Source organism: Gopherus flavomarginatus, chromosome 8 (genome assembly GCF_025201925.1).
Source record: "Gopherus flavomarginatus isolate rGopFla2 chromosome 8, rGopFla2.mat.asm, whole genome shotgun sequence".
Lineage (NCBI taxonomy): Eukaryota > Metazoa > Chordata > Testudines > Testudinidae > Gopherus > Gopherus flavomarginatus.
Genome location: NC_066624.1, coordinates 51,772,978 through 51,800,886, shown reverse-complemented (window position 1 = coordinate 51,800,886; position 27,909 = coordinate 51,772,978). Strand labels below are relative to the sequence as shown.

Below are 27,909 nucleotides of genomic sequence, written 5' to 3'. Positions count from 1 at the left end.
TGCCTGTCCATGTCTCTGTGGTGCAATGGGTCAGCGTGTTCGGCTATTAACCGAAAGGATGGTGGTTCGAGCCTACCTGGGGATGGTGATAAGCCCGTGTCCCTTCCTTGCTTCCCCGTAGGCCTGCGGGGAGCCTCAAAAGTCCCATTTTGCTGCCTCTTATCCTCAGTGCTTTCAGCTGGTGGCCCAAAGAGCGTGCTGCATGCCATTCAGAATCCCGTCTCCCAGCAGGCATGCCGGAGGCTCAGGCTTAATCCTCGAGGACGAGCACAAAAACATTCAGCCAGGAACATTTTGCTCCCTTCCCGCCTCCGCCCAAGTGGCAAGGAAGAAGCGGATGAGACACGCCGGCTCAAAGACGCCTCCCTCCCACTTCCCTGTAGGCTGTGCAAAGCTCTTGGCCTGCCTCATGAAAGAGCGGCCATGCTGCCCAAGCCTGAGTCACGTGCGCAGCCTGGCCCGCCCAGGCTGATGGCGCGCAGAGCCACGCGAGCCAATGGCAGGTTGAGTCGGTAGCCTTGGCTCTTTCCCCTGACAGCCACACAGCGCTGCCCAGCGCCCCGAGAGCCTCCCTCGTGTTCTCCTGCAGCCCGCTGGGGTGGGTGGGAAAAGGGGACCAGGAAGCACTGCAGCCTCATTCTGGGACAGGAGGCCCTCGCCACGCCCGCACCTTCCTCTTGCCTTCAGCCCAGGCAGCCAGAGGTGCCAGGGAGCTCCCTGGAAGGCCGCTGTCTCAGCCACCTTCTGCGGCTCTGCTGGTCACGGCCTTGCTGGAAGGCCCAGAGGGAAAAGAAACGAGCGCACATGTAGCAGAGGATGGTTTTGATTCATCGACCGCTGGGTTATGGGCCTAGCATGCTTCCACTGCACCACTCTGCTGGCTCTTCACAGCCTCGCCACCGAGCCGGCACTATCCGGATTAGTGCCTTATGAGCTCTCACGCTGGCAGGCAGATGCGCAGGCTGCTAGGCAGCTGCCTTGGTCACAGGATTTTACAGCGTCTACAGGGTAAAAGGGATCTATTTGGGGTTTGGACCCCACTGGGAGCTGAGTAGCTGAGTGCCGGAGACGGGAGCACTTCTTAAACTGTTTTCAGTTAAGCCTTCAGCTCGTGGGGGACGACGTTCAGCCTTGGATCCGTGTCCGCAGCAGGCAAGTGCCTCTGGCTCAATCGGCCCCCCTCGCTGTCTTAGCAGACTAAAACCCAGAGCAAACGCACACACCTTGCAAAGGGGCAGGAGCCAGGATCTAGAACAAATGTCAACATTTTATTAAGATGACGTTGAAAGAAAAAAAGAAGTGTACGGTACAGCGTTTAGGCGCAGAAGTTTCTGGTGATCAGGGAACAACATACAGATTACCCAGGGGGTGCGAAGTTTGGTTTAAGATCGGGTGGCATAAGGAATACATAATCTGCAATAGCCCCTACTGGGGGTAAAAGGTTAATGTACAGACGCTGAGTTGGGAGGGTGTGTTGTCCATGTGAGGGCTACGTTCAGGTCTGGAGTATAATGAGTGGATACCACGATGAGGATGGATTGACCCGCCTTTGGTGAGTTTTAACGTTCAGTGTTTTTGAATCTTTGCCACAATCTAGTTTAAGCAGGGTCACTATGAACTCTACCCTGCCATCTGTTGGTGATCTGTTGTAAAGGCCTTTTGACGCTGATGTCAATTGCATGGTTCCACTCGCCCCGGATTGCATGATGGGATTGCTTGTCCAGAGGGTCATTTCAGCTGCTGTGGGATCCCCAGTCTCTGTGTATTGGGGCACGAGTAATGCAGTGTATTTTCCTGTTCGTTTTGGATCAAGGAGAGAGTAACTGTACCTGGCATTTGAGGCCTGAGAGCTTCACGCTCGCCTGAAAAGTCCTCACCCGTTAAGGGGTCTGGGTTCCAAAGATCCAAAGTTTGTGGGAGGTTGGAATGGATGTTTGTTGCTTGCTCGCTCGCTCGCTGTTTGTTTCTGCTGGTTTCCTTCTTGCTGTCCCTGGTGTGTAAAGACAGAAGTGTTTTTGAATCTCTTTGAGTTGTCAGTGTTTCAGTTGTTTGTCTTAAGTTTATGCTGTTCAATCTCTTTCAGGGTATGTTTTGGTTCTGAGACAATAAAGGCTGCTCTGTGTGTGTGGTGTTATAGAATGAGGTAGCAAAGGTTGGTGCCACAAAAATTGTGCCCCCCCACCTGAGCTCTGGTTCCAGAGTTTAGAATTTGCATAGACCCACCTGCTGACCTGCGACTAAGAATTTCACCCTACTAACTCTTCCAGCAAAACAGGCCGAAGAAAGTATGTGCAAGCGCTGTACCGCAGTCCCTGTGCTCTTTTCGGTTCCTTCCCACAGAACTTTCACTGCATACCAGTCCAGTTCCTTGCTGTTGCTTGTCTAAGAGATGCATGCATATGCTAGAGTGTACCCTGAGCTGATTCCCGACTTTTGGGCTTGTCATGGTACAATTCCCCACTCTGAACCTTAGCGTCCAAAAGATGGGGTACCAGCATGAATTCCTCTAAGCTCAATCACCAGCTTAGAACCTGTAGCGCTGCCACCAACCAGGAATTCCAGTGCCTGGTACACGCTGGTCCCCCCAAAACCTGGTCCGGGCACCCCCAAGACCCAGACCCTCTGGATCTTAACACAAGGAAAGTAAACCCTTTCCCTCACCGTTGCCTCTCCCAGACTTCCCCTCCCTGGGTTACCCTGGAAGTTCACTGTGATTCAAACTCCTTGAATCTTAAAACAGAGAGGAAAATTTATCTTCCCCCTTCCTTCTCTCGTCCCCTCCCAGATTCTTCCTGAGAGAGAAAGTAATCCTGACACAGAGAGAGATTAGCCTCTCTCTCCCCCTTCCCTCCTTTCTCCCCACCAATTCCCTGGTGGATCCAGACCCAGTCCCCTGGGGTCTCACCAGAATAAAAAACAATTAGGTTCTTAAACAAGAAAAGCTTTTAATTAAAGAAAGAAAAAACAGTAAAAATTATCTTTGTGACTTTAAAATGAAATAGGTACAGGGTCTTTCAGCTGTAGACACTGGGAACACCCTCCCAGCCTAAGTATACAAATACAAATTAAAATCTTTTCAGCAAAATACCAATTTGAACTCCTTTCAGCCAAATACACATTTGCACTCCTTCCAACCAAATACACATTTGTAAATAAAGAAAACAACCTATCATAACTTTAGTCCCAGATTTGGACCTTAGCGTCCAAAATATGGGAGTTAGCATGAAAACCTCCAATCTTAGTTACCAGCTTGGACCTGGTACTTGCTGCCACCACCCAAAAAATTAGAGTGTTTTGGGGCACTCTGGTCCCCCTGAAAAACCTTCCCTGGGGACCCCAAGACCCAAATCCCTTGAGTCTCACAACAAAGGGAAATAATCCTTTTTCCCTTCCCCCCTCCAAGTGCTCCTGGAGAGATACACAGACACAAGCTCTGTGAATCCAAACAGAGTGACTCCCCCTCTCCGTTCCCAGTCCTGGAAACAAAAGCACTTTCCTCTTCACCCAGAGGGAATGCCAAATCAGGCTAGCAAATCCAACACACACAGATCTCCCCCTGATTTCTTCCTCCCACCAATTCCCTGGTGAGTACAGACTCAATTTCCCTGAAATTTCCCAGTAAAGAAAACTTTAACAGGTTTTAAAAAGAAAGCTTTATATAAAAAAGAAAGAAAAATACATACAAATGGTCTCTCTGTATTAAGGTGACAAAATACAGGGTTAATTGCTTAAAAGAAATATGAATAAACAGCCTTATTCAAAAAGAATACAAATCAAAGCACTCCAGCACTTATATTCATGCAAATACCAAAGAAAAGAAACCATATAACTTACTATCTGATCTCTTTGTCCTTACACTTAGAAACAGAAGATTAGAAAGCAGAAACTACTTCTCCAAAGCTCAGAGAAAACAGGCAGACAGACAAAGACCTCAGACACAAAATTCCCTCCACCCAAAGTTGAAAAAATCCGGTTTCCTGATTGGTCCTCTGGTCAGGTGCTTCAGGTGAAAGAGACATTAACCTTTAGCTATCTGTTTATGACACAACCATAAGCCTAACTTGCTTTATCTACCTAGTACTCACTAGTCTGAACTTATAAGAGCCTGTATTGGAAAAATTGGAGAGAAACCTGGTTGCACCACTGCTCCCTCTGAGCTCCCAGAGTGAACAGCCACCAAAACTAACAGCACAGCACAAAAACTTCCCTCCCTCAAGATTTGAAAGTATCCTGTCTCCTGATTGGTCCTCTGGTCAGGTGACAGCCAGGCTTACTGAACTTGTTAACCTTTTACAGTCAAAGAGATATAAAGTACTTCTGTGCTATTAACTGTTCCTGTCTGTTTATGACAGGGCTCCATACAATCTTGCCTGTCTGTTTCTCTGTGGTGCAATGGGTCAGCATGTTTGGTTGTTAACTGAAAGGATGGTGGTTTGAGCCCACCCAGGGATGGTGATAAGCCTGTGCCACTTCCTTGGTTCTGCGAGGAGCCTCAAAAGTCCCATTTATTTGCCTCTTGGCCTCAGAGCTTTCAGCTGGTGGCCCAAAGAACATGCTGGATGCCATTCAGAATCCCGTCTCCCAGCAGGCATGCCGGAGGCTGAGGCTTAATCCTCGAGGCCGAGTACAAAAACATTCAGCTGGGAACATTTTGCTCCCTTCCCGCCTCCACCCAAGTGGCAAGGGATAAGCGGATGAGACACGCCGGCTCAAAGACGCCTCCCTCCCACTTCCCTGTAGGCTGTGCAAATCTCTTGGCCTGCCTCATACCTCGTCAGGAAAGAGCGGCCATGCTGCCCAAGCCTGAGTCACGTGCACAGCCTGGCCCGCCCCAGCTAACGGCGCGCAGAGCCACGCGAGCCAATGGCAGGTTGAGTCGGTAGCCTCAGCTCTTTCCCCTGACAGCCACACAGCGCTGCCCAGCGTCCTGAGAGCCTCCCTCGTGTTCTCCCGCAGCCCGCCGAGGTGGGTGGGAAAAGGGGACCAGGAAGCACTGCAGCCTCATTCTGGGACAGGAGGCCCTCGCCACACCCGCACCTCCCTCTTGCCTTCAGCCCAGGCAGCCAGAGGTGCCATGGAGCTCCCTGGCAGGCCGCCGCCTCAGCCACCTCTTGCCGCTCTGCTGGTCACTGCCTCGCTGGAAAGCCCAGAAGGAAAAGAAACAAGTGCACATGTAGCAGAAGATGGTTTTGATCCATTGACTGCTGGGTTATGGGCCCAGCACACTTCTGCTGCACCACTCTGCTGGCTCTTCACAGCCCTGCCACCCAGCCGGCACTATCTGGATTAGTGCCTTACAAGCTCTCGCGCTGGCAGGCAGATGCACTGGCTACTAGGCAGCTGCCTTGGTCACAGGATTTTACAGCGTCTACAGGGTAAAAGGGATCTATTTGGGGTTTGGACCCCACTGGGAGCTGAGTAGCTGAGTGCCGGAGACGGGAGCACTTCTTAAACTGTTTTCAGTTAAGCCTTCAGCTCGTGGGGGACGACGTTCAGCCTTGGATCCATGTCTGCAGCAGGCAAGCGCCTCTGGCTCAATCGGCCCCCCTCGCTGTCTTAGCAGACTAAAACCCAGAGCAAACGCACATGCCTTGCAAAGGAACAGGAGCCGGATCTCGAACAAATGTCAACATTTTATTAAGATGACGTTGAAAGAAAAAAAGAAGTGTACGGTACAGCATTTAGGTGCAGAAGTTTCTGGTGATCAGGGAACAATGTACAGATTACCCGGGGGGTGCGAAGTTCGTTTTAAGATCGGGTGGCATAAGGAATACAGAATCTGCAATAGCCCCAACTGGGGGTAAAAGGTTAACGTACAGACACTGAGTTGGGAGGGTATGTTGTCCATGTGAGGGCTTGTCATAAACCTAGTCCCAGATTTGGACCTTAGCGTCCAAAACATGGAGGTTAGCATGAAAACCTCCAAGCTTAGTTACCAGCTTGGACCTGGTAAAGCTGCCACCACCCAAAAAATTAGAGTGTTTTGGGGCACTCTGGTCCCCACAAAAACCTTCCCTGGGGACCCCAAGACGCAAATCCTTTGAGTCTCACAACAAAGGGAAATAAACCTTTTCCCTTCCCCCCTCCAGGTGTTCCTGGAGAGATACACAGAAGCAACCTCCGTGAATCTAAGCAGAGGGATTCCACCCTCCCCCGTTTCCAGCCTGGAAACACAAGCACTTCCCTCTTCACCCAGAGGGAATGCAAAGTCAGGCTAGTAAATCTAACACACACAGCTTTCACCCTGACTTCTTCCTCCCACCAATTCCCTGATGAGCACAGACTCAATTCCCTGGAGTCCCCCACTAAAGAAAAACTCCAACAGGTCTTAAAAAGAAAGCTTTATATAAAAAGAAAGAAAAAATACATAAAAATGGTCTCTCTGTATTAAGGTGACAAATACAGGGTCAATTGCTTAAAAGAAATATGAATAAACAGCCTTATTCAAAAAGAATACAATTCAGAGCACTCCAGTAACTATAGACATGTAAATACAAAAGAAAAAAACCATAACCCCTATTGTTTTTATGATCTCTGTACTCACAACTTGGAAACAGAGGATTAGAAAGCAGGAAATAGAAATCCCCTCGTAGCCGAGAGAGAGTCAGGCAGAAGACCAAGAACAAAGGACTCACACACAAAAAACCCTCCACCCAGATTTGAAAAAGTCTTGTTTCCTGATTGGTCCTCTGGTCAGGTGTTTCAGGTACTTCTTTCCGAGTGTAAGAGACATTAACCCTTAGCTATCTGTTTATGACAGGGCTACATTCAGGTGTGGAGTATAATGAGCAGATACCACGGTGAGGATGGATTGACCCGCGTTTGGTGAGTTTGAACGTTCAGTGTTTTTGAATCTTTGCCACAATCTAGTTTAAGCAGGGTCGCTATGAACTCTACCCTGCCATCTGTTGATGATCTGTTGTAAAGGCCTTTTGAGGCTGATGTCATTTGCATGGTTCCACCCACCCTGGATTGCATGATGGCAGTGCTTGTCAAGGGTCATTTCGACTGCTGTGGGATCCCCAATCTCTTTGTTATTGGGGCAGGAGCAATGCAGTATATTTTCCTGTTCGTTTTGGGTCAAGGAGAGAGTAACTGTACCTGGCATTTGAGGCCTGAGAGCTTCACCCTCGCCTGAAAAGTCCTCACCCATTAAGGGGTCTGGGTTCCAAAGGTCCAAAGTTTGTGGGAGGTGGGCATGGATGTTTGTTTGGTTCTTTCTGGTCTATGCTTGATCCTGCTGGTTTTGTTCCTGGTGTGTAAAGACAGAAGTGTTTTTTAATCTCTTTGAGTTGTTGTTAGTGCTTCAGTTGTTTGCCTTAAGGTTATGCTGTTCAATCTCTTTCAGGCCAGGTCCACACTACAGCGTTAAATCGATTTAAACAGTGTTAAATTGATTTAACGCTGTACATGTCCACACTACAAGGCACTTAACATTGATTTTAAGGAGTCTTAAAATTGATTTCTGTACTCCAGCTAAATGAAAGGAGTAACCCTAAAATTGATATTACTAAATCAATTTAGGGTTAGTGTGGATGGAAATCAAAGTTATTGGTCCCATTCTTTTACTGAGCTACCCGGAGTGCATCGCTCCGGAAATCGATGGTAGCCTGGGACCATGGACACACACCACGGCAGTAATGTGCCCTAGTGTGAACGTGTAAAATTGATTTTATAAAATCTGTTTTATAAAATTGATTTTATTAATTTCGATTTTACTCTGTAGTGTGGACGTGGCCTCAGGGTATGTTTTGGTTCTGAGAGGTAAAAGGCTGCTCTGTGTGTTTGTGTGCGGTGTTATGGAGTGAAGTAGCAAAGGTTGGTTGCAGAGGTAGTGCATGTGCCAGAAAAATTGTGCCCACCCCAGCTCACCCCACCCCAGCTCTGGTCCCAGAGTCCAGAATTTGCATAAACCCACCTGTGACTAAGAATCTGGTTTCAGGATCGTTCGTGTGTAATAAAAGCTGTGTCCCACAGCTGATCTCCCAGAGTCCAATTTGCTAAATTTTCTTGCTGTCTGAGTGGTAAGGAACATTTTCCCCAACTGTGGAGTTGTTTACAACTTTCAGTGTGGAAATGAAATCAAAACTCAGCAGCTTATATAAGTTTAAAAATTGCATTTAGTCATTAATGATTTTACATCTGTGGCATAAAATCCAATATGTATTAGAACTATAAAAGCCTCTGTTTTTAAACTAGAAAGAACATAAAACGTGCATTTAGAGGTTTCACAAAAAATCCATTGTGCTAAACACAAATATGCCTTTTCAATCTCTCTCATTTCACTATGCTTTGGAACACATGTCCCTTGCCTAATGAGTTTTATGTAGGGTCGGGTGAGTCCCGAAATCATGAACTGCTAAGTTCCGTTCTACTGTCTTTGATTCATATCACTGGAATAACTGCACTTTATTACCCCTGCCCTAATAAGTAAGAGACTGGGGATCCCACAGCAGCTGAAATGACTCTTTGGACAAGCACCCCCATCATGCAATCTGGGGTGGGTGGAACCATGCAAATTACATCAGCCTCAAAAGGCCTTCACAACAGATCACCAACAGATGGCAGGGTAAATTTCATTCTTACCCTGCTTACATCCTCCCCTCAGCCAAGAATTGGTAGTCCTGATAAATCACATTCCCTATTATACCAACTCATTGGTATTGAATGCGAAGTTATGGCTAGCAAAAGTAGCCACCCATCTCTGCCTTGTAGCATCCAGCTTAGTCCTTGTTAACACATAAGTCAGTGGATTGTTCTCTGTCCACACCTGAAACTGAACACCACACAAGTAGTCTCAAAATTTCTCAGTGATGGCCCATTTCAAGACCAAGAACTGCTGCTGGTGGATGGGATAGCAAGTTTTGCTATCAGACAGTCCTCAGCTGGCAAAGCCTACAGATTTACATTTCCTTCCACTTCCTGGTACGGGACTGCTCCCAGACCCTCCAAACTGGCATCAGCATGCAGGATAAACCATTTGTTTGGGTTAACAAGGACTAGGACTTGCACATGAATCAGGCAAATAATTATTTCCCATAAAGCCCTGTCACTTCTCTCATTCCGCCATGTCCCAAATGGAGAAGAGAGGAGCCCCTCCCGTATCCCAGGCCAGGAACACCAGATTGGAGGTGAGGTGAGGTGAGGTGAGGTGAGGTGAGGTGAGGTGATTCGATTCGATTCGATTCGATTCGATTCGATTCGATTCGATTCGGTCCAGGTCTGCTAGTGCTGTAAAGGAGATTTTCTTTCTCAGTCCAGGTCAACTGGAATTGTTGTTGCAGTGGGGGAGAGATGTCTCTCATCTGGTTCTTAGATGCTTTGGTGAGAGGGGACAGGGAGAGGTTTTTTCTTCCCGCTGCAGCTCAAATCGCACATTTCTTCTTTGGTTTTTGCTCTAGCTTGATTTTTCTCTTGCATCTCAGTTTTCTCTTTCTTAGCCTCATTCCAGAGCATTCGCAGCCCAATTCTCTATCCTAACCCTGAGTCCTCTACTGCACCCTGAATGTCTCATTCTAACCCCACCTCAAAGTTGGCACCCCAGAACCAGTGCCTTCATCCCTCTGCACTCCAACTCTCTGTCCCATGTAGCCTGATGTAGGGTGTACTAATAATATTAATTTGGATAATTTGATGAAAATTAAATTGATTACCTTACATGTTATTTAATTTAATTGACTTACAAAGTTACATTTGCATTACTGCTATTCAAAAGATACATATGGCATTATATGCAACAAAGATTTGGTTAATATACTCACAGCCTTCCTTGATAACCTGGTGGTAAGAGACACAGGACCAGCCTTGCAGTTCAGGTTTCTCAATTCTTAAGTGAAAGATGCAGTGCTTAGAAAAAGCTAGTGTTACTTAGGGTTTACTGGAATATGTTAAACTTAAAATCAAAACCTAATAAACAAAGACTAAAAACTTAGGGAAACCGAACTTAGCCTAGTTCCCTTGAAACTTAAAGTTTAAGAACAAGTACTGCCTACTGGTAGTACATAGAGAGAGAGTGGAGGAAGTAAGTCACAATGATAGAGCAAAGTGCTCTAGCGAGGTGGCTTACCTCTTTTATAGGGCACAAGGGCCGGAAATCCTTCCTCCTATGCCCAAATTTCATTCCTCACCCACAAAACATTAGGGTACATTTACTTCATAGACTAGTATGTTTGTGCTTGGTGATGACATGTATATATACACATAAGTTACCTTGTGGTGTACCTGTTAAATCTGTGGGTACAACACTGAAAAAAAACCCTATGCCATTCTCCATTGTCGATTGGCCTAGGTAAAGGTCTTGGACAGGCATGGGTACTTATCTATTTAAGTAACATGATAAAGGTCGATTTTCCTCTCTGAGTAAAGGTCACAATATAGATATGCTAACTTTGCCTTAACTTAACATACAGGATATGACCTGTAGGTTCTTGTAAGTCATGTGTCTCAGGCCACGTATACACTACAGAATAAAATCGAAATTATTAAAACCAGTTTTATAAAACAGGTTTTATAAAATCGATTTTACACGTCCACACTAGGGCACATTACTTCGGTGGTGTGCGTCCTTGGTCCCAGGCTACCATCGATTTCTGGAGCAGTGCACTCTGGGTAGCTACATTAAAGGAATGAGACCAATAACTTCGATTTCCGTCCACACTAACCCTAAATCGATATAGTAATATCAATTTTAGGGTTACTCTTCTCGTTGGGGAGGAGTACAGAAATCGATTTTAAGAGCCCTTAAAATCGATTTAAAGTGCCTTGTAGTGTGGATGGGTACAGAGTTAAATTGATTTAATGCTGTTTAAATTGGTTTAACGCTGTAGTGTGGACCAGGCCTCAGTCCCCTAATCATTTTATTGCCCTCTGCTGGACTCTCTCCAGTTTGTCCACATACCTTCTCATGTGGGTCCCAACCCCAAAAGTACTCACATTTCACCCCATTGGCCCCAAAATGCCGGCTTTTAATATGTAAATAGGGTGCTGCCATGGTCAAGTCACTCCCAAGCTCTCCAGTGGAGTCTGCTGGCGGAGAACAACGTGAAAATTAACCAGGATGTCACTCAGTCAAATCCCTGTGCTCCCCGCAGGTGGTATAGGAAAGTGCCAAGATGGCTCACTTCCCTTTCTCTCATCAGCTTCAGGCCCCAGGGTTACAAATGCACAAACCAGTTGGGATTCTCCCCTGGCCTCAAGGTGTGGGGCTGCTCTGATGGGATGGACTTGCACACTTGGGATATCAGTGCAAATAAACAATTTCAATTTTTCTTAGAGAAATTGGAGGGCAATTTATCTTTGGTAAAAATCTTATTTAGTGAAAAGAAAGCTGCAGTGACAGCCTGGTTACTGGGGTGCAAAACACCTTCCTCCTGGGAGAAACAAGAAGTTAGAATTAGAAATTTACATCATTTGTTCCAGGGTTGGTACAGGTTTAATTTTGCTTCTGTGTAGGTTTGTTTCAGGCTGTGACCATTTTGGTTTATTGGGTTGTTTTGGTTTTTTTTAGTTGGAATGGAGCTTTTAATTGACAGTTGCTGGATTCGAATGGCTGACCTGCAACACCAGTTTTGACATAGTTCTGCTATTTTATACAGATTTGACCGGTATTCAAGGATTCAATTCCTTTATAGGAGGTTTTAGTGGTCATGCTTATTTATTTGATGTTATTTTATCATTCTGCAGTAGCACACTTTTTTGATAAAATGTTGAAATTATTAATTTACAGCATTTGTTAGTTTTTCTTAATGTTTGGGTTTTAAATTAAGCCTTGTTTTTGGTTTCAAATTTTCATTTAGGTTTTGGTTACTGATGGGATCTTTAAGAGAACTTTGGATTCAGTACTAAAATTTGGACAGATTTAGAATATTTAAAGTAAACCCTGTTTACTATTTTATTTTAATAAAGTTTGTATTGCTATAAACCCCAGCCGAGGGGAGAGGAGATGAGCCTGGCCTTTAACTGAGAAGAAGCAGAGGCATAGCCCCCGTGAAGGGTAGGGCTAGGTGATGGGGGGGGCACAGCCCCCCCCCAATTTTTTTTATCTAGCCCATTTCAGTCCCCCACTAAAAGAGAAGAGTCTGATGCCACCCCTGCTGGTCACTGGGTGTCACTGCTGCTCCATGGGAAACATGCTTTGTGCCTTACCCAGATTGGTGGGAAACACATTCTGTGCCTTATCGTGACTGGTCCGTGGGTGTCACTGCTCGTAGAGGGCAGACACATGCTGTGCATTACGCCACATGACCAGTGGGTGTCACTGCTGTATCAAGGGAAACACCTTCTGTGCATTACCCTGAATGACCACGAGGTGTCACTGCTGCTCCAAGGGATACATACTCTGTGTGTTACCCTGATTGGCCACTGGGTGTCACTGCTGCGCTAAGCAAAACACCTTCTGTGCATTACTCTGACTGCCCACTGGGTGTCACTGCTGCTCCAAGGGAGACATAACAATGGCCAGACTGGTTAAGACACAAAGTCCATCTAGCCCAGTATCCTCCTGTCTTCTGACAGTGGCCAGTGCCAGGTGCCCCAGAGGGAATGAACAGAGCAGGGAAACATCAAGTGATCCATCTCCTATTGCCCATTCCCAGCTTCTGGCAAACAGAGACTACAGGCACCATCCCTGCCCACCCTGGCTAATAGCCCTTGATGGATCTATCCACTATAAACTTATCTAGTTCTTTTTTGAACCCTGTTATACTCTTGGCCTTCATAACATCCTCTTGCAAGAAGTTCCACAGGTTAACTATGCAACTGCCCTGAGTTTACCCCCCCTTCCCTGGCCAGGTTATATATGCAAAAGAGGATGAGGATGAGGAGAGCCATGATGTGTCTGTCACTGGCTGGTGCCTCAGTTTTCTCTAGGCAGCAGTGCTGCAGGCTCCTTTGGTCTGTGCCCATGCAACTGTATCTGGGGAAGGAGGAGTAGAGGCTCATGCTTCCCAGCCCCATGCCCCAGCAGCTGGGGAATCCAGGCCAAATTTAACCCTGGTAGCAGGACCGGGATTAGCCTGGGCTGGGGTAGGGCTGGGGAGGAATTGGGAGGGAGACAGAAGCACCTGCTGTGAGGGAAGATCCTCCCATTCCCTGCCAACCCCCTTCACTCCTTGCAGCATAGCACCCCCTAGCATTTCTTTCTCTGTCATGGGAGCTGTCTGCTGATTGCTTCTCCCTTAGCATCGTCTCTCCCCATCCTGGGGCACTGGCATTGCCCATCCTGTGCAAACAGGCAGGCCCTAGTGTGCTCCATGGCACTACCCTGCAATTGTGGGGGCAGCTGTTGGATGTAGCCATATCGAAATATGGGGGTGGGCAAGGCTGGGGACCAGGACTCCTGGGTTCTCCCCTCAAATGTGGGAGGGGAGTGGAGGTTAGAGGGTAAAGGGGGGGAGGGGCAGGGCTGGGATCCAGGGATACTGCTTTTTTCTGGTTTTCTCCACCTCCTGCAGCTGCCTCAGTCCTTTCAGTGCGTTTCTTGTTCCAAATTCATTTGCTGACTTGTGTAACTCATCCCAGAGGTGGCTGCATCTCAGTGTTGAGTGAGGCACCCTTGGCTGCATCACCTCCTAACCGTGTCTCTCTCCCCCTTCGGGTGACCCTGCAGCACTCAGCAAACATCCACAGGATCATGGGGCACTTTGAGCACTGGGCAGGCAGGGGCCAGGCGCCCAGCCCTCCCTCCAGAGAACGGGACCCAGCACACTTTACTTTTTACAGGGATTAAAAAGGAGCAAAGGGGGGCAAATCAGAGGATGGGGTGGCCAGGGTCTGAGCAGGGGGTGGAAATTGACTGGTCGGGGGGTCAAGCAGCTGGAGGCACAGTTAGGAGAGGGACTGAAGGGCAAAGTCAGGGAGGGGGGAAGGAGCCGGAGTTAAGCCCAGAGGGAGGCGCTGCCAGAGGGTTAAATCCTGGCACAGGCTGGGACAGAGGGGTAACAGTTATCCCGGTGGGCTGAGACTCCAGTGTTTGCAAACATGGGTGGGGGGAGCAGAGGGCTTTTTTATTTCCCCTCTCACAGGCAGCACCTCTCAGCATGGGCTTCCCAGGGCTGGGCTCTTAAAGGCACAGGCATCCCACTGCCTAGACACTATAGCTCCTCTCTGATGTAACCTACTGAGGTGCTGCAATAGGAGACTCAATTCAGTGAAACTGGGCATTCCCTATACGCCCCCCATCCAGGGGGCTGTGCACCCCCTTCCCCGAATTTCCCCAACACCCTCTCCCTCAGTGGTCAGGTAGTTACACGCAGCGCTGCCAATGTTGGTTCCATTGGTTGCAAATTTGAATGGAAATTGAAACATTAACACACACTTTAAAAGCAGATACAATGTATGAAAACTACTTGTACCTGAGAAAGTAAAATAGGTTTGGAAAGTCTGGACAAAGCCGGGTTTCCTCATCCAGCTGTTGTGTTTGCTGATAATGTCGGTGCATTGGCTTCCGCAGTGTTGGCCAACCTTAGAATTTCAAATGATGATTTGTAAGCGAGGTGTGAATGAGCTCTCCTCTGACAGCTACTCATGACCAGGGTTGGGAGGAGGCTTTGGGACCAGACTGTATTTACATGAACTCACCTACTCTGCCGAGGTATCCAGCGGACAGAGCTGGGCTGCACCTGCTCTAGGTGCCTGGAGGAGGGAAGGTGTGTGGGGCTCCAATCTGGGACTCTTCCTCCCTCCTGCCAAGACCTGACTATTAATCCTGTCCTGGCACTCCTTTCTTCAAGCGCCATGTGGACCAGAGGAAAAGTGTGGTAGGAAGCACAAGGGCCAAGCTTGTGAACATCAGGTGCAGCAGCAAGAATCCCAACTATCAGGGTAGCAAGTTCTAGAGCCCTAACCCATTGTGGCCATCCCAACCAAAGACCTGGCTCTAGGAGGTGTGTGTCACCCAGCAGGAGGGGAAAGATTCACTCTTACACAGCTGGAGATAGGGAAGTTGAGCTCTGGGGCTTTACCACAAGCATGGGTGGCATGTTTGTAGAAATTTTGGTGGTGCCCAGAACCCGCCCCCCAACTCTGCCCCCCAAACTCCACCCCCACCTGCCGAAGGCTCTGCGAGGGGGTTTGGGGGGAGGTCTGGGGTGCAGATCCTGGGCTGGGGATTAGGGTGCAGGATGCAGGCTTTGGGATGGAGTTTGGGTGCTGGGTGCAGGCTCGGGCAGGGGTGCAGGCTCTGGCAGTGAATTTGGGGGTGGGAGGGGGGAGGGGGTGCACCCTCTGGGAGGGATTTTGGGGATAGAAGGGAGTGCAGGGCTGAGGATGAGGGATTCATGATGCAGGAGGGGGCTCAGGGCTGAGGCTGAGAGGTTCATGGCTAGGGCAGAGGGTTGGGGTGTGGTGTGAGGCTGAAGATGGGGGGTTCATGCTGCAGGGGGACTCAGGGTGCAGAGGGATGAGGGTTGGGGCAGCTCAGGGCAGCCTGCCTTGCCATTAGTGGTGGGCAGGCACTAGGACCCTGGGGCAGCAGACAGCAATTCTGCCCAGAATCCCTCTACTCCAGCAGCAGAAGCATGCTGCTTTTCGTCAGGCAGGGACGCAGCGCTGCCAGGGGGGACAGGTGGCAAGCAGAAGCCAGGGCCAGGGGAAGAGACCCAGCTCCAAATTTTGCTGGAGCCCAAGCACCGCAAATGTATATAACCTGCTGCCTATGACCACAAGCCAACACAAAGTCCCACTGAGATTTGAACTCAGATTATAGAATTCAGAGTCCTGAGTGCTGCCCATTACACCATGGGACCAGCTTAGGCTGCCTTCTCTGCACAGTGGTGATCCTCATGGGGCTGGCTTGTGTAAGGGGGCTCTTGGCCCTTTACTAAAACTTAGTGTGTGGGGGAGGGGGTTTGGTTGGATAGTTCCCAGCACCAATAGAATGGGGAAGGATCAATGGGAAATCAGGACTCCCCTGAGACTGACAGTCCCCAGGGACACTGGGGAGAAGCCAAAGCTCCAAGTTAGCTGCACTGACAGGCCAGGCAGTATAATGAGGGAGTCACCAGGCCAGGGGGTCCCATCCTCCACGTGAGCTGGAACTGCCTGGGCAAGAGTGGGGCAGAGCTAAGGAGAGAGCCGGAGCCCAAGAAGAGCCGGGGAGCAGAGCTGTGCAGGTGTAGTGCCAGAAACTGCTGCATGCAGGAATTTGCAACCTGTAGTAGTTACTGATACATGAGGTTGTTCTTATTTGCTGACCTGTCCTAATTGGCTAAAACTTGACAGTGGTTTCTCTAGCAAAGGCCAGTCCCTGGGCCCTTGGTCCAGACATCCCCCTTCATATCAGGCTAGGGTGACCAGATGTCAAAGATGAAATATCGGGACGCGGGGGGTGGAGCAAAAAAAAAGCCGGAGGGCTCCCCCACCACCAAGCGGCAGCGGCACAGCCCCATCTCCAACCAACTCTCAGCTCTGACCCCTGCTACATCCCCAGCTCCCCCATCCCCTCACTCCTGGGCCCAGCCTGGGCTCCAAGCTCTGCAGCTGAGCCATGATCCGGGCCCTTCCTGCAGCTCCCGGGCAAGGGGTGAACCAGGCAGCTCCTGGCAGGAGCGTGTCTGCCCCATGTGTGTCTCCACCACCCGCCCACCTGGGCCTTGCCTGCTCCATGCTGCCCCCAGCCCCACTGCGCTGCCCCGCAGGCTGCAGGGCTGGAGCAGCTTCCGTGCTGCGCTCCCGGCCATGGCCATGGCCCGTGTGCAAACCTGGGAGGAAGGAAAAATGCCACGTGCTTGGGGAAGAGGCAGGGCCAGGATGAGGATTTGGGGAGGGATCCAATGGGGCAGTGAGGGGGTGGGGCTGGGGGCAGGGCCAGGGCCAGGATTTAGGGAGGGATCCAATGGGGGAATGAGGGGGCAGAGTTGCGGCGGGGGTAAGTATCCCTCCAGACTATGCCTGTGTGCTGGAGAAGAGGACAAAGTTCTTTGTTTGTCCAGGGTCCCGACCAAACATCAGTTGGGACACGGAACAAACAAGCAACTATCAGGACAGTCCCGATAAAATCGGGACGTCTGGTCACCCTACATCAGCTTCAAGTTGAGAATCATTTCCCATTCCTGCACTGTGGGAGGTGAGACTTTTAAACGCGCTCTCTGTGCAACTGCACATGGCTAAGCAAAGAGAACAAACCCAAAATCCCCCCTGTGCTTTGGGAGCCAGGTTTGCGGTGGGAATTCTGTAGTTCAGATGACTTCACACCTTGTCATTGTGATTCTTTACCAGTTTCTCTGGCATTGGGGGATTTGTTTCACTGGTGGCTGAGTGGTTAAGGTGTGGGAGTGGAAAGCAATAGGTTTTTCTGCGCAGGTTTGAATCCTGCTCACAGTGAGGCCTGTGTTTTAGCCAGTCTCTAACCCGGGCAACACCTCTCTACAACCCCCTGAGACACTCTCAATTCTCTCCCCACCCCAAGTAAATCCTGTTCTGCTCCTTTCATAGAGATCCCTGGGGCACCACCTCACACTGTGTCCCTGAGGGGTCAGGCAAATTCTCAGCACCTGAAGCCTCTGCCACTCACCTGGTGCCCCACAGATCAGCCATAGCCCTGGTTCTGCTCCTATCTCTAGAGTACAAAGGAAGCCAAGTCAGCGACTTCATGGGAGCTATGGGGCTGCAGAACCAACAGAGAAAAAATAGATGCTCAGGACTCACTGGCAGCCAGCTCCTCCCCCGCCCACTATAGGCCTTGCTGACAAGCTCCTCCTCTTCTCCTTCAGCACCTCCTACCTGCTAGTGATCAGTGGGGTTCAGGAGGCACTGGGTGGGGAGGGGAAGGAGCAGGGACGGGAAGAGGTGGGGGTGGTTGAAGAATGGGGCAGGAAGTTGCAGGATGGGAAGAGATGGGACAGCGGTGGGGACTTGGGGGTGGGGGTGGGGTCTGGGGACGAAAGAGGGGATTTGTCCTTGATCCCAGACCCCTCTAGGGCCAGCCCTGAAGGAAAACGCTGACTATGACAGTGACAATACAACTGACCAGCATTGCGGGGGAGGCTGAGGGAGATCCACACTCATCAGGTCTCTTCTCTCCCACAAAAGGTGAGCCAGACACTGCTCTCTCCTGGCTCTCACTCTAGCAGAAGGACGCCAAGGAGCCATTTCCCCACAGGAAGTGCATTGAGTGCCCCTGTGGTGCTGGGGGGGGGGCTGGCGCTGCTGCTGGCTGTAGGGCTGGCCAGGGGGTTGATGTCTGCACAGACTCTCAGCTGCCAGGCCGGAGGGGGCACTTACCAGACTGGCTCAGTGAAGACGAGGGGTTGACAGAGCAATACAGACGCTCTCCAGAGCACGGAGCAGCATCCACTCATGGAGCCAAGCAATCAGCATTTCCCACAGCCTGGAGCCGAGGGGGAAGCATGCAGCTGCTGTTCCAGCTGCTCGGGGACAGGCACTGTGAGCGAACAGCCACTTCTTACTCACCACAGCTAACGGTGCCGGGTTCCTCTGGTGGGGGTATGAAGCAGCCGTTTGTTTTCCTCTCCTTTTTGTGTGCAGCTGCTGACAAAAACATCCCAGACAGAGAAGCAACAGGCCAAAATGCTGCTCTGCACCTGCTAAAGTAGCTCAGTTGTGAGAGCATTAGACTGAAGATCTAAAGGTCCATGGTTCAATCCCAGGCTTCGGCGGGCCCTCTCATCCCTCTTTGTGCAGGGGTGGCTTGTTTTCTGGGAGCACAGCAGTGCCTGCACCCAAGATAAGTTACTGACCTTGGGGTTTGCAGTAGGAAAACATGGAATGGGCTTCTGCCCCTAGTTGGCCCACCTGACCTTTAATGATGAGAGCTGTCTTTCTCAATATAATAGGAAGAAAGTGAGGCAGGGCAGCCCTCAGGAATGGTGCCAGAGGGCTGCTAGGCAGGGATTGGGGATGAAAACTCCTTTGTGCAGCTGAGCAATGGCAGTACCAGGAAGGGGCATCTCTAAAAGTGACCCCACACACCTCTCCTCCTCTGGGCACCTAGAGCAGAGGCAGCTGGTGCTGACGGATCCAAGGGAAGGATTAAATGCCACAGAGCAAACTGAGGTCAGGGCTAGAGGACGGCAGGACCATGCCTATGTGTGGCCTTCAGACAGGCACAAAAACACTCAGCCAGCCTGTTCCGTGCCATGCCAAACACCCACTGAAGGTCACTAGCATGCATGTGGGGCAGCTGCTGATGCTCTGTGGCCAACATCACAAGATGGTAGGAAAGCAGGGCCAGCCCCCATGGTGGGGCCTCTGACTGGTCCCACTCAAGTTGCTCACATTTGCAGTGGCGCAGGAGATTTTTCCCCAAGAGGCTTTTTCCCAGCTGGTGAGAAGCAGAGAAACACCCAGGATCCCAAGGTGCTATGTAGCAAACCCCCTCAAACACAGGGACTGGCGCACATTTGGAAGAGGGAAACTGCTCTACACACTAACCCAGGCAGCCGCCCATTTTCTTTGGCAAGTCAGGAATGGCAAAGGCTAGACCAGAAGCACTGGGACTTCTGCCCCAGCCTTTGTGACACCCATCCCCCAACTCCTTCCTGGGGCTCTAGCTGAAGCCAGAGCACTGGCCTGTGCAGCCAAGAAGAGGTTCCAGCCCTGAAGGAAGCAGGACTTTAAGCCCAAAGGTAAAATTGGACAAGCACAACCACAAAGGGACTCAAACCCTCAATCCCCCGATCCAGGGTCAGATGCCTTATCCATTAGGCCACATGGTCACACAAGAAAAGGACCTCCAGGCACTTCTTTGGAAAAGACAGACACTGATACATCTCACAAAGTGGGGATTCACCCACGGAAGCTCATGCTCCAATATGTCTGTTTATCTATAAGGTGCAACACGACTCTTTGCTGCTTTTGCAGACACTGTGTTTCTCAGGTCAGCTACTGAGAGGGGCCAAGTCTCTCTGAGCACAAGAAGGTGACTTCCCAGTGAGATGTGAGACTTAATTCTCTGGAGCCGAGTGCAGGGCTTTGGCAGGGGGTTTCAGGCATGGGGGATTATGGTGCAGCGGATGGACCGGCTGTCTAGGTGTGGAGATTTATTCTCACTGAGGAGGAGGAGGAGGAATCCTGCTGATAGGCAGTGTCCAGGACCGGTGCAACCACTAGGCGAACTAGTCGGCCGCCTAGGGTGCCAAGTGGTTGGGGGCACCAAAAAGCACACTCAGAGGAGGCAGTGGAGTGGAGGTGAGCTGGAGGGAGGTGCGGGGGGAGGGCTGCCTGCAGCAAGTTATGGGGGAGTGTGTGTGCAGGTGAACCGCTCCCTGTCCCAGCTCATCCCTGCTCCATCTTCTCCCTGAGCACACCGCCCCTACTCTAATTCTCCTCCCCTCCCAGGCTGGCTGCACTAAACAGCTGATTGGCACCACAAGCCTGGGAGGCAGGAGAAGTGGAGCAGTGCCAGCATGCTCAGGGGAGAAGGCGGAGCAGTTGGGAGCTGGGGTGGGGAGCTGCTGCAGCGGGGGTGCCTGGCTCTTCCCCATGGCCCCTGCCCCTGCTCTGCCCTGGTCTCGCCCTCCCGCCCCTGCACTCACTGCATGGTAAGTGGAGTGACCCATCCCCAGCTTGGTCCACTCCCCTGGTTCCCAGCCGTGCCGCCAGCGAGTGCTGTGGGGCGGTTCCCCCCTCCTCCCAAACTTGGGAGCCAGGGGAGTTCTATGGCCCTGGGTCTCTCATCCCTCCATCCCCTCCCCTGCCCCCAATATCCCTCTTGGGCTCTGTGGGGCTGGTTCTCTCTCCCTGCCCCTGTACTTCCCCTTGCACAGCATGGCCTAGGAGTGACTCAGTTTCCCTGGACCAACATCTCACCACTCCACACATGTCTCTTCTGTTCCCCACCTCCCTCCACCCTACCCCATTTTCCCTGCACCCCAAGCTGGGTCTCTGCCAACCCCATCTCTTCTCCTCCTGACCCCAAAATCTCCTGACCCTATGGGTCTATGGGGCTGGGTCTCTCCCTCCCTTCATCCCCTCCCCCAATATCTCCTGCTCCTATGGGTCTATGAGGCTGGGTCTCTCCCTCCCCCATTCTCCCCTCATCCCCTCCCCCAATATCTCCCTGCCCCAGGCTGTGACATGCTATGACGTGTGCTGGGGCTGTGACGTGCTGGGGCCAGGGCTGGGTTTTTGCCGCCCCAAGCGGCGGGGAAAAAACAACAACCCACGATTGCAATCGGCAGCTCCTTCCCTCCGAGAAGGATCGAGGGACCCACTGCCGAATTGCTGCCGAAGAGCCCAACGTGCCGCCCCTTTCCCTTGGCCACCCCAAGCACCTGCTTACTGAGCTGGTCCCTGGAGCCGGCCCTGGCTGGGGCTGTGACGTGCTGTGACCTGCTCACTCCACAAGGGCAACTCACTCACTTGAAACCAGCAGGACAGAAGGTGTCACGTGTCCATGGGCGGGGTTATGCAGATAAGCAGTGGCTGGCGGCAGTAGGGAGAGCAGCAAGATGAACCGAAGGAGCCGGGCAGAGAGAATTCTCTGTGTGTGGACAGAATCCGGTGTGGGGAGTTTGTGTGGTGAGTACCTGCACCGGAGTCACTTCAGGGCAGTGATTGCCACTGAGCTACGTAGTGACAAAAGGTGTGTGAATGGGCTTTGGTGCCTGGCTGGGAGCAGCTTGTGGTGATAAGAAAAGGGGTGGGAGCAAGAGTTCCTGTCCTAGCAGGGGGTGTATAGCTTGAGAGGGTGTTTTGTGGGTGCAAGTAGGTTTGGGGGCTTTTTGCAATGATAAGGGGTGTTTGCAGCTAGAACCCTCCTAACCCCACTAGTTTTCTTTGGGTTGTGGGGTGGGGTGGTGGATTCTGTGATGTCACAGTCTTTGGGGGAGGAGTTTGAATCATAACTCCAAAGTGGAAGAACAACTCCCCCCACTCCTGCTCAGTCTCCACTAGGGGGCTGGGCTGGGCTCTCTAGGGAGGGAAGCACAGGGAAAAACAGTCTCCCCTATGGAACCCAGGAGTCCTGGATCCCAGTCCCCCTGCTCTAGACACCCTCCACTTCCAGAGCCAAGGATTGAACCTAGGGGTCCTGGTGTCCAGCCCCTCCCTGCTTTGACCACTAAACCCCACTGCCCTCCCAGGTGGTGCAGGGGTCACTGGGTCTGTGTCCCAGCTCTGCTAAGGGCCTTGACTGATTTTCCCAAAGTGCTTCCTTCTGAATCTAGCCGACAAAGTGGGAATTCACGCACGAAAGCTCATGCTCCAATACATCTGTTGGTCTATAAGGTGCCACAGGACTCTTTGCTGCTTTTACAGATCCAGCACATCTGCCCTCTCTGCCCGGTCACTGCCCACCCCCGTGTAGGGGCACCAGCACTGTGCTGAGTAGTGATGGACAATTGTCCAAGCTGGCCCAGGGGAGACGTGTGTGTCCCTGCTGCCCGCTGCTGAGCCCTGCTCTGTGTGTGTGTGCGTCTGTGACACTGTATCAGTTTGTTGTTGGGCTAACCAGTAGGAAATGGCTTTGTAGGATTTTGTATTCTGCAGCATGTGACACACACACACACACACAAAGGGACTCACACAATCCCAAGAACACTCACACACAACACACCCAGAGGGACATGTTAGTCCAACCCCCAAAGAGAGAAACAATCACACCCCCAGCCACACTCACAATAACCCCCCACACACACCATAACATTCACAGTTGTGCTCAGAGACACAACTGCATGCAGTTCACTCCCACTGCTCCAAATACAAGGACCTCCTGCCCCACACAGCATGTGCCAAGGCCTGTTGAACTCACTGCCACGGGACAGCTACCAATGAGAATGACCCCCTCGTGCTGGATCATCTGCTTGGCCCACCACTCCCTCTCGGGGCATGCTGTGCGGCATGGCTGGGGATTGTGCAATAGCAGGCTGGGGCCGGGTCACTCCACTTCCTGCAGGAAGTAGCCAGCCCCCTGTCCCCCACAGAGGCCTGGGACCTGCCCCCCTCTGCTTCCCCCCACGCAGGCCTGGGGCCTCAGCCTGCTCTGCTCCCCTGGCTCCCAAGTTTGGGGGGAGAGGGGAACCGCCCCACAGCACTCACCGGCAGCGTGGCTGGGAGCCAGAGGAGTGGACCATGCAGTGAGTACAGGGGCGGGGGGGGGCAGGGCTGGGGTGGAGCACGGGCGGGGGCCATGGCAAAGAGCCAGGCAGCCCCCTCTGCAGCAGCTCCCCACCCCAGATCACCTCTGCTCTGCCTTCTCCCCTGAGCATGCTGGCGCTGCTCCACTTCTCCTGCCTCCCAGACTTGCGGTGCTAATCAGCTGTTTAGTGCGGCAAGCCTGGAAGGGGAGCAGAATTAGAGCAGGGGCAGCGTGCTCAGGGGAGAAGACGGAGCGGAAGTGAGCTGGGACAGGGAGCAGTTCCCCTGCATGCCCCCACCCCCGTTACTTGCTGTGGGCAGCCCTCTCCATGCACCCCCCAACCCCCTGCCCCAGCTCTCCTCCACTCCTACACTGCCTCTTCCCCCAAGACCCCTCCTCCCGCTCACTGCTCTCGGCCCCCTCCCCACCCTCACTCACCCTTACGGTCATTACAAAGTGGCAAGGCAGAGCCCTCTCATTTTTAAAAGTCCTGGGGTGTTCACCCCTGTTCAGGCACCCCTGGAGTCCTGCACTTCACACAGCTCTCCCTGATTTCAGCTGTTAGTGAGGGAGCCTCACTGCTAGCGCAGACTCGGCAGTTTCTTGGATGAGAGACACTGTCCCAAAGCAGGACTAATGCTTAGACCTGGTGATCAGTGATTTCAGATCTGTTGGTCTGCAGCAAGACTCTACAGTGAGTGTCAGTCAGCTCTGTTATTACACAGAGAAGAACAAAAGGGTCAAATGGTGCCTGGAAGCCTTAAGAAGAATCCACCCCACCAAGTACGATGCTTGTTGATACTGGCTCTGAACCCCACTGAGAATGTTTTGGGGTCACTCCTTGCCATTGTCAACCTAGGGGACTGAGAAACTAGCACTTAACAGATGCTCCAGTGGCACAATTAATTAGCACACAGTACTTATAGGGCAGTGCGGAGAGGAGCTATGCTGTTGTGAGTTCAAACCTCCCCTAGAGCACTGGTTTTCATTAGCCAAACGGCTTCACACCCTCATTTGGCCCTGTGGAATGTAGAATTCTAGCCCTAGGGACGTTGAAGCAGGGTCAGAATCAAAAATACCCCTTCACTTATTACCTCCTCTCCAGAGTGCAGGTCAGAATCTACAATCCTTTCTCCCCCACCAGCTCCTGTGCCAGGATCCCTCAAGCAGAGCCTGGAGTCCTGTCCATCCTTGACCCCTGAGCCTGGAGGGAAAGGAGCAAGGAGTCGTTGTTAGAGGGCTTCCCCTGCCCACTTCCCTGGCTCTTGTCACACAGGCAGCAAAAGACCAGAAGTCGGAAGCGCAGACAGTGGGATGTTTACTGGGGTTAGTTTCAAAGCAAGCAGATTCCAAAGCCCTTCACACCAGTCAGGCTGAGATCTAAACACTGACAGAGTCTGTTCCCCTGTGTTCCCTTCACAGCTCTGACACCACAGAGCGTTTACCCCACATCCCTACAGACAATTCTTTCCTGAGTTTCTGGCTGGTGAGTCTTGCCCACATGCTCAGGGTTTAGCTGATCACCATATTTGGGGTCAGGAAGGAATTTTCCTCCAGGGCAGATTGGCAGAGACCCTGGGGCGGGTTTCACCTTTCTCTGCAGCGTGGGGCACGGGTCACTTGCTGGAGGATTCCCTGCACCTTGAAGTCTTTAAACAACGAGTTGAGGACTTCAATAGCTCAGACATAGGTCAGGGGTTTGTTATAGGAGTGGGTGGGTGAGAGTCTGTGGCCTGCATTGTGCAGGAGGTCAGACTAGATGATCATAATGGTCCCTTCTGACCTTAAAGTCTATGAGTCTATGAGCTCTGACACTGCAGAGTGTTTACCCCACGTCCCCCTTCCCAGCTCCGACACTGCAGAGCCTTGCCTGTGTCCCTGTTTCCCGTTCCCTATTCCCATCCCCCTGTTAGCAAGCATGATTCCAATTTCCCCGCCCACTGCCTGTTTGACCCCAGTTTATACGGTAATATTCTCAGCGAGACCTTAACCAATCATTTTACTGAAATGTAATTAACCAATTCTAACCTATTGTAACAGAATTCTCTAACCAATTACATCTCACTCCCCTAATTAACTTACACCCAGTAAAATTAATTCTGCAGCAGACAGAAAGAATTAGAGGACCAAACAGATTGACAACAGAAAAGCGGGGGCCATAAAGATAAACCCTACAGAAATGACGGTTTCACAACCACAACCATTGAGAAGGGATTTCTTGCCAGACCGGATGTTCCCTTAAGATCTGTTACTTTATCTGGTGGTGATGGGCACTATTGGGAAAGGATCATCTTCCTAACAGCACAACCCCACCTTAGTTGAGTGTGACGGGTTTGGGAGGTGAGGATGTGACCGTTCACTTCCCAGCGTATGGCTGCCCCTGCTGCTTAGCCAAAGGCCTTAGCCTACTGTCAAGGTTTTTTCCCCACTCTGAACTTTAGGGTACAGATGTGGGGGACCTGCATGGACCCTTCTAAGCTTAATTACTAGCTTAGATCTGGTAACACTGCCACCATCCAGAAGTTAGTGTCTGGATCACTCCCTGTCCCCCCAAAACATACCCCTCACTGGGCAGCCTTGAGAGGCTTCAGCAATTCCCTGGTGAACACAGATCCAAACCCCTTGGAACTTAAAACAAGGAGAAATTAACCATCCCCCCTCCTTTCCCCCCACCAATCCCTGGTGAGTCCAGACCCAATCCCCTTGGATCTTAAAACAAGGAAAAATCAATCAGGTTCTTAAAAGAAAAAACTTTTAATTAAAGGAAGAAAGATAAAAATCATCTCTGTGAAATCAGGATGGAAAATACTTTACAGGGTACTCAGATTTATATAGCCCAGAGGAAACCTCTCTAGCCTTAGGTTCAAAGTTGCAGCAAGCAGAGGTAAAATCCTCTCAGCAAACAAGGATCATTTACAAGTTGAGAAAACAAAAATAAGACTAACATGCCTTGCCTGGCTAATTACTTACAAGTTTGAAACGTGAGAGACTGATTCAGAAAGATTTGGAGAGCCTGGATGGAGGTCTGGTCCCTCTTAGTCCCAAGAGCGAACAACCCCCAAAACAAAGAGCACAAACAAAGACTTCCCTCCACCAAGATTTGAAAGCATCTTGTCCCCCTATTGGTCCTCTGGTCAGGTGTCAGCCAGCTTTATGGAGCTTCTTAACCCTTTACAGGTAAAAGAGACATTAACCCTTAACTATCTGTTTATGACACCTACGAACAAGGGCTCAGACTCTAGTAGGGAGAGAAGGCCCAGACACAGGCAGACTGGGATTTTGGTTCTTTGTTTTATACCCCTGTCACTAGCTGAGTGATAAAAATACACCTAAGTTCTTAAAGTCTAGGCCTGTACAAGCAGCCTGAATATCTCTATTCTAACAGCCACCAGTCCCTGTGGCAAAATGTCTATTCAGGGTTGTCACTAGACATTTTGGTGCCCTACACAGCACCTCGTCCCCCAGCCCAAGCTGGCAGAGTGGAGCAGTCTGGGGCCAGGTCACTCCACTTCCCGCCGCCCGGTAATTGCAGGGCAGGGCAGACCCCACACTCACGGGGCAGCAGGAAGTGGAGTGATCTGGCCCCAGCCTACTGCACTCTGCTCCCAGTCTTGGAACTTGGGCGGTGGGGGGAAACGCCCCCCAGCACTCACCAGTGCCACAGCTGGGAGCTGATGGAGCAGAGCAGGCTAGGGCCAGGTCGTTCCACTTCCTGCCGCCCGGTGAGTGCAGGATGAGACTGATCCCTCCTGCAGTCCACTGGGATGTAGCTCAGGGGAAGGGGCGGAGTTGGGGAGGGAATGGAGTGGAGCAGGGGTGGGAAGAGGCAGCATGGGGGCAGAGCAGGAGTGGGGGCTTTGTGGAAGAGGCGGAGCAGGGGCAGCTTTCCTGGCCGTCTCAGACAGCTGGCGGATCGGGCAGGCCACTGGAGCAGTATGCAACTGCGTAGGGCACCAGGAAAAATGGAGCAACTTGGTGTCTCCACATCCCTTCACCAGGCAGTGTCCCTGTAGTGTGTGCTGTCTTCATATGTCCTTTCTCAGTCTTTCTCACCCTCTTGTTTTGAGTCTCCTGTGTCCCTGCTTTCAAGCACAGACTCACTCTGGCTGTTCAGGAGAGGGGAGGACCATGCCTATGTGTGGCCAGCAGACAGCAAGAAAGACCCCTAGCCAGCCTGCTCCCTGCCATGCCAAACACTCACTGAAGGCCACCCACAGACCAGCATGCAAGGCGGCTGCTGATGCTCTGTGGCCAACATCAGAAGAAGGTAGAAAAGCAGGGCCAGCCCCCTGGTGTGGCCTCTGTCTGTTCCCACTCACGGTGCTCACTTTTGCAGTGGGGCAGGAGATTTTACCCCAAAAGGCTTTTCCCCAGCTGGCGAGAAGCAGACAAACACCCAGGATCCCAAGGTGCTATTTACCAAGCCCCCTCAAGTACAGGGACAGGCGCACATTTGGAAGAGGGAAACTGCTCTACACGCCAGCTCGGGCAGCTGCGCAGTTTCTTTGGCAAGTCAGGAATGGCAAAGGATAGACTGGAAGCACCTGGGGCTCATGCCCCAGCCTTTGTGATGTCCAATCCCCAACTCCTTCCCGGGGCTCTAGCTGAAGCCAGAGCATTGGCCTGAGCGGCCAAGAAGAGGTTCCAGCCCTGAAGGGAGCAGGACTTTCAGCACGAAGGTAAAACTGCACAAGCACAACCATGAAGGGACTCAAACTCTCAATCACTGATCCAAGTCAGATGTTTTATCCATTAGGCCACATGGTCACACAAGAAAAACCTCTCCAAGTACTTCTTTAGAGAAGACGAACACTGTGTTTCTCAGACTCAGGTCATCTACTGAGGGAGGCCGAGACTCTCTGGGCACAAGAAGT

At 51.3% G+C, this 27,909-nt stretch overlaps 1 long non-coding RNA gene, 1 other non-coding gene and 1 pseudogene across 2 annotated transcripts in view; 2 read left to right on the top strand and 1 right to left on the bottom strand.

Moving 5' to 3' along the window:
• Positions 1-27,909, bottom strand: part of LOC127057005 (zinc finger protein 420-like) — a 482,458-nt pseudogene that overhangs the window by 359,083 nt on the left and 95,466 nt on the right.
• The window catches only part of LOC127057104 (uncharacterized), a 185,510-nt gene that overhangs the window by 108,105 nt on the left and 49,496 nt on the right, over positions 1-27,909 (top strand). The window lies entirely within an intron of this gene.
• On the top strand, positions 18,542-18,614 carry TRNAF-GAA (transfer RNA phenylalanine (anticodon GAA)). Its single transcript has one exon. It is a non-coding gene; the product is annotated as a tRNA-Phe (tRNA).